We start from the raw sequence: 10,751 nt of genomic DNA, 5'->3' as shown, positions 1-10,751 counted from the left end.
ATTTATATTAAGTACCCAAATATGGAAATAAGACATCCTCATTACAGTCATGAATCTTAAAATTTCTTCATTTGTACTGGATAGCATCTTCAGAAAAGATCAATTAGTGACTTGTCTGTTTCTATAATGAAGACAGCTCCAAAATGTGCTAATAGATTTACAAAGCCATTAAAAAAAGGGGGGGGGGAGTGTTAGTGAAAAAAGATAGAGATGAGAGCCATTTAGCTTGTGCTGAGGAAGTATTTTCTATATTTAGAGTATTGTCAATGAAGAGAGACAATGTATTCATTGTCTATAAAAATGATCTGGGGAGGGATAGGGATGAAGGGAGAGAGAATTTATGTAGACAAACTGACAAAGGAACATTTCTTTGAAATCCTGTATTAAATTTCATTTTCTCTATTGAACTAATTGCCTTTGTTAGTGAGGTTTCCAAGACATTAAAGCTCCCATTCCTGCACTGCATCTGTACCCTGTTATGTGGCTTGGCCACTAAAGATGGCTAAGCTATATGATACTAGCTACACCTCAGCAAAGTGTGTGTACATTATTCCTTGCCAGGGCTCCTTCCGCAAATCCCTGACATAACAAGTTTGGTTGGATAAGTCATAAATATCAAAGATCCCCCCCAAGACACACACACTTTTCTTTTTTAATCTATTCCTCAACGTTTAGTTCATAGCTAGTCCATCTCCCCTTGACCCTATGCTGGCTCCAAATGGCCATCCAGAGTTGAGGATGTCCCAGAATGTTTTATAATCCTATTGGGAGGTATTAGTCTCCTATCACAGAATCTTTTCCAAAGAAGAAATTACCAATCCAATCATAACATTCCATTGTTGAAGATAAATCACAAGGAGAAAGGGAACTCTGACTCGCTTCTCTTCCCCTCAAAACTCTATCCTAGTATAGAGATCGCACTGTGTATCTGTTAAGAAACCATTCCATATCACTAGCCTCTCTCTGAAGCTAAAGTGATAAGAGCATAGGAAGTTATCTTTACTGAAAACAATAAGATTAAAGGAAATCCAGTGTTTGAGAAAATCTTAGTCATGGCATTGTTGAACCAAACAGAGGAAAGAGAGAGACAGAGCACCTAATTGAAAGAAATTCTTGGGTAATAAAAAGCTGCTGTCAAGCTTTTACAGAAAGGAAACAATCAATTCTATCTTTGTCCATATCTCTGAGATAAATATAGCTGAGCAACAAATGATGCTGACTCTCTGTTTTAAAGTCTGAATAATGAACAATTCCTGATCGGGACATTGAGAGTACTGGGCAATTGTATTTAAAGCCCTGAGACACCTCCCTGATACAAAGGATGTGGCTATTCCAATTCAGACAAGATTTGACACAGACTTGGAAGATGGAGAAGTGAATGAAATGATTCAATAACCTTAAAAGAGATTTAATCTCTTTTAATCTCTTTAGAGATTTTCTTTGGCCACATATGCCTAAGGGTTTCACCAGAGAATTAATGATGGAGGTTCCTAAGGACTTCATTGTTTAGAGCAGGTTGTATTTATGGTTATTCTTAATGTAATTGTATAGTAATTTATATATATTTTCAAGTCAGTGAATATTTGGTTAGTTTCAAGAAATTCTTACTTTTTAAATAAAGTCCCAAGTAAAATAACTCTACATTTTTATTAAAGGCAATTAGGTATTCCAACAGAAACAGGAATTGCTAACATTCAGATGTCCTGAATGGCTAGGGAAGCAGAGCCCTCTGAGAATAACGTTTTAATACAACTGATTCCTGCTGAGTTGTGCGGCAACCTTTCATAGCCCCTGCTATCAGTTGGCCAATAAGAGTAAACTTTGTACAGTAATTTGGATTGTCAGTGAGCTAAAATGTTTATGCACCTCCATTGTCACTGAGAGGATTTCTGGTTCTCTAAACAAAACGGTAAGAGGAGGAATAATAAGTAGTAATAAAAATTACCACCATTTAACATAATCTAAAAGATACAGATTCAGAATATAGGTTTAAAAGTACTTTAGTTTAAAATATTAGCTAAGTCATTGATGGAACTGAGAATTTAATGCATCCTAAAATTTATGCTAGACTTAAGGTGCATTTGTTTTCTCCTGATTTCAGATGTACTAGCCACTCTTACTCCATTCTTTAAGACCTATTTCAAGTACCACCTCTTTGCTGAAGCTGTCTTTGTCCTCTCTCTGCGAATACACACACCTTCTCCAGCAGTACTCACTGTTCTCCACATGGGTTCTTAGAACACTTTGTACATAACTCTGTCATAATTTATTAGAGTCAGTTGTTGCTACATAATCCTTTTCTACTAGCTGCGAAATTATCTAAGGCATGAACAGCATTTTATTAGTATGTTTATCTTAGTGCTTAATACAGTGTCTAAAACTGAGTGGTCACTAATTAAGTATGGGGTTTGGTGGAATGGTGGATATGCAGCTAGTTCCACTAAAAAGTGGCCATGGATTATACCAGCAGCTGCCATTAATAACAGTTTTTAGCCATAAAAATTCTACATTGTTTATTTATCTTTTGTCTCTTTGATCATTCTCCACATGCATCTTTATTTTCAAAATTCTCTGTGGATTATGCTCAGCCAAAAGACAAAATACCTACTGACTTAAACAGACTTCCCTTCTGTTAAGAGCTCTTTAAGCAAGTCTCAGAATTTGACACCTTTTTACAGCTAAGGAAATAAACTATAAAATGTAATATAAAATAGATTATATGTCTAGATCAAGCTTTTTAACTGTATTTTATTTAAAAGTGTTATGATTTATCAGGCAACAGATCAACCATTAAGAGACAACCAACCATTAACAAACAAATGAAAAAAAAAATGTAAGCAGCTACCGAAGCACCTTACGTGATGGGTCATGTCCTTCTGAATACCTGATAAAGGGTTTTACAGGGCTTCTTACTGATTATTAAAGGAGTTCATCTTTATAACCCTTGTAAGAGTAAAAGAATATATTGTGATTAAATAATGCCCAATTGACAACAGGGAGTCCTGAAGTCTTCTACTGATTCGACTTTATTTTGAAGTACCCTAATTAAAGTTGCTTACAAAAACCTAGCTCACTTGTGGGAAAGTTCCAATAATCATGAACACATGGTGATAATTAGACTGACCAGAAACAAGATTTTCCTTTTTATTGTATTTATAACCATTTGTTCCTAGCACATTTATTATAGTTTCCTCCTTGAAGTGTTTTTATTGGTATTTGTTTAGATGGAAACTATGAAAATTTTGGCTAGGTACAAAAGATAAAGAATTAGTTTGGGATTACACTGATCTTTCAGTCTAGGTCACACACAGGAGACAACACTGTCATGGATATCCTCAGATAATGAAAGGATGACAGTGTAGACAATGTACTGGATTAGCACGGAACTCTAATTTTAAAAATCCTATAATGTTCAGTAATTAAACAATTATTCCTATTAGGAAAACAAGGGCACTCCTCATTCACCAGCAAGAAATTAAGGATAGCATCAATCTCAATCAATCCCAGCTGCCTTTTTTTTTTTTTTGGAAAAATTAAGAAGCCGATTTTAAAATGTACATAGAAATGCAAGAACCCAGCATATCCAACACAGTCATGAGAAAGGAGAGACTGAAGTTGGAGTGCTTATATTACCTGATTTCAAAATGTAATATAAAGCTACAATATTTGAACAGCATACCGGCATAGGGATCAACAAGTAGATCAATGACAGAATAGAGAGCTCAAAAACTGACTTACACTTTCATTCAGTTTTTTGGTTTTTGACAAAGTCTTTTCAGCAAATAGTGCTAGAAAAAACAGATATCCATATGAAAACCCCTAACTTACACCATATACAAAAATTAATTTGAGATGGATCAAAGATCTAAATGTAAAAGCTAATGTCATAAAATTTTTAGAAAGAAATATAACAAAATATATTTGTGACCTGGGGGTAGACAAAGTTTTCTCAGATAAGACAGAAAAGGAAATAATAACCGTAAAACAAAAAAATGATAGCTTAGATCTAATCAAAATAATAATTCCTACTCATCAAAAGACATCATTAAGAAAATTAATAGGCAAGATACAAAATGTGAAAAAATATTTATAAAATTTATGTCTGCTGAAGAGCTGGTATAGTTTATTATATATGTAGATATAACCCTATCAAGAGTATAGTGGTTTTGTTTGCTGTTGATAGGTAGGAACTTAATGAGAAACAGTAGCCAGGCTTGGTCAGAGGAAGTTCAGGTTGTTGAGCCCATGCATAGCCTCTATCCTTGTCACCATGGCCACTTTCCTGTGAGCTCATTGAGCAACTGCTGGAGTGGCTGGAGAAAGAGGCATCTAGTCAAGAAGCAAGACTACAGCGGAGAGAGCAAGTCAAGAGAGAAAATTGTTCAGATTGCTTCATTTCCTGCATTAGAATATCAAGGGCTTGAAGGACCATCTCATAGATCTCTCCTGTAGTACAGAGACACTTCCTGCCCCATAAAAGAAAATCAGCCAAGCTTGCTGCTGCTCAATAGCAGAAGGGAGATATGACACAGGGAAAGGAAAACAAACACAAAGCCCATTTTCTGGTCCCAGGGGAGAATAGGAAGAGGCAGTAAGAAAGAAAGGTAAGCATGAGTGTACGACAACTTCCCCTCGCCCTCCAGCCCCTGACTTAGTTTAAGAAAGAGGAATAGGTGATTTAGAAAAGTGAAGTCAACATGGGGGGAATAGTATGGCTGTTCCCCAATCTCTTATTTAAGTTGTAGAAAGGGTTTACCTTGTGTAATGCGCTTGTACCAGTCTGGGGCTGGGCCATACGTCCTTGATGTTCTATGAGATAGGAGAGAGAGGGGTCTTAGGGATTAACGTTCTCAAGCTGCTTTCCAGCTTGAATGACGCGGGTGAGCATTGACAGTGGAGGGCTTGCCAAGGGGTCGGCTGGAAGGGGCACAATAACCCCTGCAGAGGCTTAGGGTTGACAGTAAGAGGATGTGCAAGTGCCTCTTGGGTCTGCAGCCAGCAGGAGATGGACTCAACTAGGCAATGCCATCAAAATCTGTCCAAGACAAGAGGTGCCAGTTTATGAGTTACATTACCTACAGACGAGAGACTGCTATAACTGAGACCAGAAGCTAGCCAGGCATGCTCCACAGCTATTCTAAGACTTCCTTTACAACACCATCTTGGGAATTCCTTACACTTTCTCTGGGTTGGAACACTTGTTTCTTGAATTCCATATTTCTTTGTTTTCATCCTCAATATTTTCTGGAGCCTGAAAAGGGGTGTTTGGGAGGAAACGTTTTTGAGTACTTGGGTATCTGAAAATGTCTTTATTATACACTTATCCCCCAATTAACAGTTTTAGTTTATTTCTGAGAACGCTGTTGCTAAGTAAACAGTTGTTAAATGAAAACCTAGTCCCATTAATTTAATGGGGAAAATGATGATACATTCTTTCCCAATCCAAAATATACATATGATTTTCACAGATATGTCAATTGAGCAATAAAAATGTTTATATAACTAAAATATAACAATTTGAAAATGAATAAATGTAAAATGTATTGGGTGGGCCAAAAGGTTCGCTCGTTTTTTTCCGTAAGATGGCTCTAGTAGCACTTAGTTGTCTTTAACTTCATTCGAAACAATTTTGTTAGATAGTATGTGACAGCTGTCATATCAGTGTGCATTTAAAAAAAGACATCAAAATTGGTGAATTTTTGTGTAGCCATTTTAATACTGAAGATGGAAGAAAAAAAGCAACATTTTCAGCATATTATGCTTTATTATTTCAAGAAAGGTAAAAATGCAACTGGAATGCACAAAAAGATTTGTGCAGTGTATGGAGAAGGTGCTGTGACTGATCAAACGTGTCAAAAGTGGTTTGCAAAGTTTCATGCCGGAGATTTCTTGCTGGTTGTGTAGACCAGTTGAAGTTGATAGCGATCAAATTGAAACAATAATTGAGAACAATCAATGTTATACCACACGGGAGATAGCTGACATATTCAAAATATCCAAATCAAGCACTGAAAATCATTTGCACCAGCTTAGTTATGTGAATTTTTTGATGTTTGAGTTCTACATAAGTTAAGTGAAAAACACCTTCTTGATCACGTTTCCGCATAAAATTCTCTAACGAAACGTAATGAAAACGTTCCGTTCTTAAAACAAATTGTGACGGGTGATGAGAAGTGGATACTGTACAGTAATGTGGAACGGAAGAGATCACGGGGCAAGGGAAATGAACCACCACCAACCACACCAAAGGCCGGTCTTCATCCAAAGAAGGTGATGTTGTGTATATGGTGGCATTGGAAGGGTGTCCTCTATTATGAGCTCCTTCCGGAAAACCAAACGATTAATTCCAACAAGTACGGTTCCAAATTAGACCAACTGAAAGCGGCACTCAGTGAAAAGCGTCCAGAATCAGTCAACAGAAAACACATAATCTTCCATCAGGATAACACAAGACTGCATGTTTCTTTGATGACCAGGCAAAAACTGTTACAGCTTGGCTGGGAAGTTCTGATTCATCCACTGTGTTCACCAGACATTGTACCTTTGGATTTCCATTTAGTTCAGTCTTTACAAAATTCTCTTAAAGGAAAAAATTTCAATTCCCTGGAAGACTGAAAGTCTTCCCTGAAACAGTTCTTTGCTCAAAAAGATAAAAAGTTTTGGGAAGATGGAGTTATGAAGTTGCCTGAAAAATGGCAGAAGGTAGTGGAACAAAAGAGTGAATACGTTGTTCAATAAAGTTCTTGGTGAAATGAAAAATGTGTCTTTTATTTTTAATTTAAAAACTGAAGTCACTTTTTGGCCCACCCAATAGTATAAACATTTAATAAAATGTTATTAATAAAATAAACATTTACTGTACTCACCAAGGGAGGAAGAGTAGACTTGACAGTGAGTGGTGGATGGTGGAAGAAGGTACAAGGAAGCAATTCTTTGAAACGCAGTGCAGAATGAGCTAGATAATCAACTTTCAGGCAGGCATTCAATGTCTGCATCAGGTGTGTTGATGATATTTTTGTTTTCTTTGAGACTTTGGTAAAATAAAGCTATGCATAAGAGCACTTTGAAATACATGAACATAATAGAACACAATATATATGCATCAAAGGGTCATAGAAAATCTTGCCTCTTCCTACCTCTTGGCTATTTATTCATACTTAAGAATGAAGCCCTAAAATGCTGACTGGATACTGTATGTCCAGGGGTGAGATGTGTTGATTGGGCGGTTAGATCACGTGGTGATTGTAGATGCTTGTTTTAGGATCCTCAAATTATAGTATCTGTGGGGTTTTCCATTTAGATTGGTCTGTTTCCTCAGAAAGTACTGCTCCAATCTTTGACTAAGGAATGCATGTTATGGATGGCATAGGCTTAGCTGTCAGTATTCTTGAAGCTAAATATGGGAAGAAAGTTGGGATCTCATAGTTCACTCTGTATACTTTCAATTAATCATCCAATCTTTAGTATATGTCTCTAAGTCTAGTGCCAGTTGAATTCAATTTCTCCAGACAACAAATTTATTTTTAATACCAGGATGCAGGAAGGTAGACACTAGCACAAGGTAAGGATGAAATCAAGATGCCTAACTACATCTTAAAGAGACTCAATCTTTGTATCTTCCTGGGTACCTAATGTCTCTGATTCCTGAATCTTTATGGTACTATGACAATTATCCTCTTGTGCCATTTGACATCTCTCTCTACAAAAACAGATTTCTGCTTTTTCTTCTTTGATTAAATCAGTTACCAATTCATCTGTCAGCTTTCCATCTTCAAAAATTTGTTAACATATTTTATGTTACATCATCTCCCATTCCTTTTGCCCCTTCTAATTTATACATTTCTATTCATTTACAATAGTTTTGGAAACAGAGAGGGCAAACATGAATTCACCTGTAATATTTAACTAGAAATTTCCTTCACACTTTTTTTCTCAGGCTCAGTAAAAATTTGCTCACATCAGATGATTTTGAGTTAAAATTTCAGTAGAGACCAAAGAGTAAATGTGAAAGACTAAAGTGACAAAAAAAATTAGAACTTAAGTAGTGTTCCAGCTGACCTGAAAGTGAAATTTGGAATAATGTGTTATTAGAAGTTTCATTATTATTAAATGCAACCACACTGATTAGCATGTAAGAGGAAAAACTTTGCAGCCAAGTAAACCTGGATTCAATTTGGGCTCTGCCACTTATTAGCTGTGAGACCAAGTTGCCTTGGTTTCCTCCTTTATAAAGTGAAGACAACTAATGCCTTCCTGATAAGTTTTTTGTGAGGACTAAATTAGATAATATCAAGTGCTTAATCTAATACCTCACTCAAACATGGTGCTCTATGGTAGTTATTAAATTTGGCTACCCATCATAATATTTTGTACTTCTGAAGAGTTGTACATTTTATTATTCTTATTGTTTTTATAGAGGACGTATATAGTGCATATAGTATATACATACTATTCAGTATGAGTGTATTATATAGTGTATAGTACAGGTGAGCAATTTGAACAGGCACTAGCAGCAAGAAACATAAAGAAGAAGAACTGGAATCTAAAGTTCCACCTTTGAAGCCACCCATTCCTATTACATCTGCCATCCACATTGCAAAGACATTTCTACTAGTGCTAGCTGATCTATGCCAAGAGAAAGGACAGAGTAAAATTCATAGTTGAGGTTAACTTCTGAGTGTCATGAAGTGTTGACGTTATGAACCAACACTTCATCTGGCTTCTTCCATTGACTCTATTCTCTTCCTCTCTGTGGTCTTCTTTGGGCTTTTAGCCTAAATCTATCTTCAGAACTACAGGCAAACTTCCACAAGAGTCCTTGACCAGGAATAACATGTGCAGTATCATGTTCAGGTATTTGCTTGAGGTCCCTAGGGGTGTCAAACCCCTAGGGGTTTGAAAAAGAAGAAACCCTGGAAGAAAAGAAAAGAAAAGAAGAAACCCTGGAAAAATGCATGTGTTGGTCCTTCATTCAAATAAAATATGCTTCAGTTCTAAATCTAAAACTTGAACATCAAAAGGAAAATTATAAATATTAAAACCACTTTTCAATCAATATCCAAAAGTCAAATTCCCTTTAATCCAGGGAATATAACTCTAGGATCTATGCCTATCTATCTCCCTATCTCCCTATCTATCTATCTATCTATCTGTTGATACCATCATGGAGTTACTAAAATAATTCTCTTACTCAAAACCCTTTTTTTAAAAAATTCTAAGTTAAGCATGGCAACAAACAGGATTAAAATGTCAGAATAATTTTTTCAAATAATTTATACTGAAAATTTCAGTGGGAGGAAAAGAGAGGAGCTCTGCACATGCATGAAACTCTACCTAAATGAATAATATTGCATGCAAATATAAACACTTATTATCCTATTTTAACAACTTTCAATAGTTTGATTCATCCATTCTTATTCTTTTGATACCTTCAATTAATATCCAGACTTATAGCCTGAAAATTTCTTCTGGGCATAGAGAAACATTCTTCTGTCTATTGGAAGACAAGAAAATAGATTTTCCACCTCATTATCTTTAATAATATACTTGGTCTTCTCAGTTATTTGCAAGGAGAAAATGATTACAAGGTACTTACATTTAAGAGAGCCTTTAAAGACTTCAAGGAAAGGGATCAGGTTTGAGACTGAGTTTGCTATCTTTTAATACCAGAAATAGATTGAAGGCAGGTGTTTTTTACTACAGTAAACTATAATTTTTAAAGTTTCACATGTGAAAACAAAGCTGGTGTCTTGTAGATGTGGGGGCCCAATAGAATCATGTGAATCTTTCCAAAATGGAGACCCTTTCTTGGCTGTGATGAGAGAGATGTAACAGACACAAGGATCAGTGAGATGGAACATGAGAAGGACTTAACCCAACATTGCTGGCTTTGGGGATGGAGGAAGGGGAGCACAAGGCAAGGAATGCGGTGACCTCTAAAAGCTGGAAAAGGCAAAGAAATGAATTCTTCCCTAGAATCCCCAGACAGGTACGCAGCCCTGTCAACACCTTGATTTTAGCCCAGGGAGACTCAGGCTTCTGTTTGACTTCTGATCCACAGAACTGCAAGATAAGAAATTTCTGTTGCTTTATGTCATTATAGTGGTGGTAATATGTTATGGCAGCAATAGAATACTAACATACAAACTTTAATAAATTTTATAATCTTTGCTTTCCTTTAATGTTCCAACTGTGTTAAAATAGAAATTATCACGGTGAAAATATTTTCCATAATAGAAAGAGTAAGTAATTAAAAATTTTCAATATTTTATATGACAGGTCTAGAACAGACCCAGACAGGCAAAGCTGTTTGTTCTGTAAAGTCCCTCAAAAGGGAGAAGAAAACCTTGAGCTGTCTTAAAGGTGAACTCAGAGTGCGCCTTCCTCATGTGTTCTCCTGTGGTCTTCATGCCCAGAGAGACAGATACCATCACTCCTACTTTCTGAGGAAGCAGGGGCTCAGGATCCAGCTTACAAAGGCGGCGTGACTTTAAAGCAAAGTCTTTACTCACAAGAAGGCAGTTATCTTCATGACAAGTAAGTTCTAAAACTCAGAAGAAACTTCCAGTTATAAAATAACTAAGTTCTGGCAAAATAATGTATAAGACGACTATAGTTAAAAATACTGTATTGCATATTTGAAAGTTGCTAAGAAAGTAGATCTTAAAAGTTCTTGGGCTTCCCTGGTGGCGCAGTGGTTGAGGGTCCGCCTGCCGGTGCAGGGGACACCGGTTCGTGGCCCGGTCCGGGCA

This window comes from Physeter macrocephalus, chromosome 6 (assembly GCF_002837175.3).
Source record: "Physeter macrocephalus isolate SW-GA chromosome 6, ASM283717v5, whole genome shotgun sequence".
NCBI lineage: Eukaryota > Metazoa > Chordata > Mammalia > Artiodactyla > Physeteridae > Physeter > Physeter macrocephalus.
Note: the sequence above shows the minus strand (reverse complement) of the source record.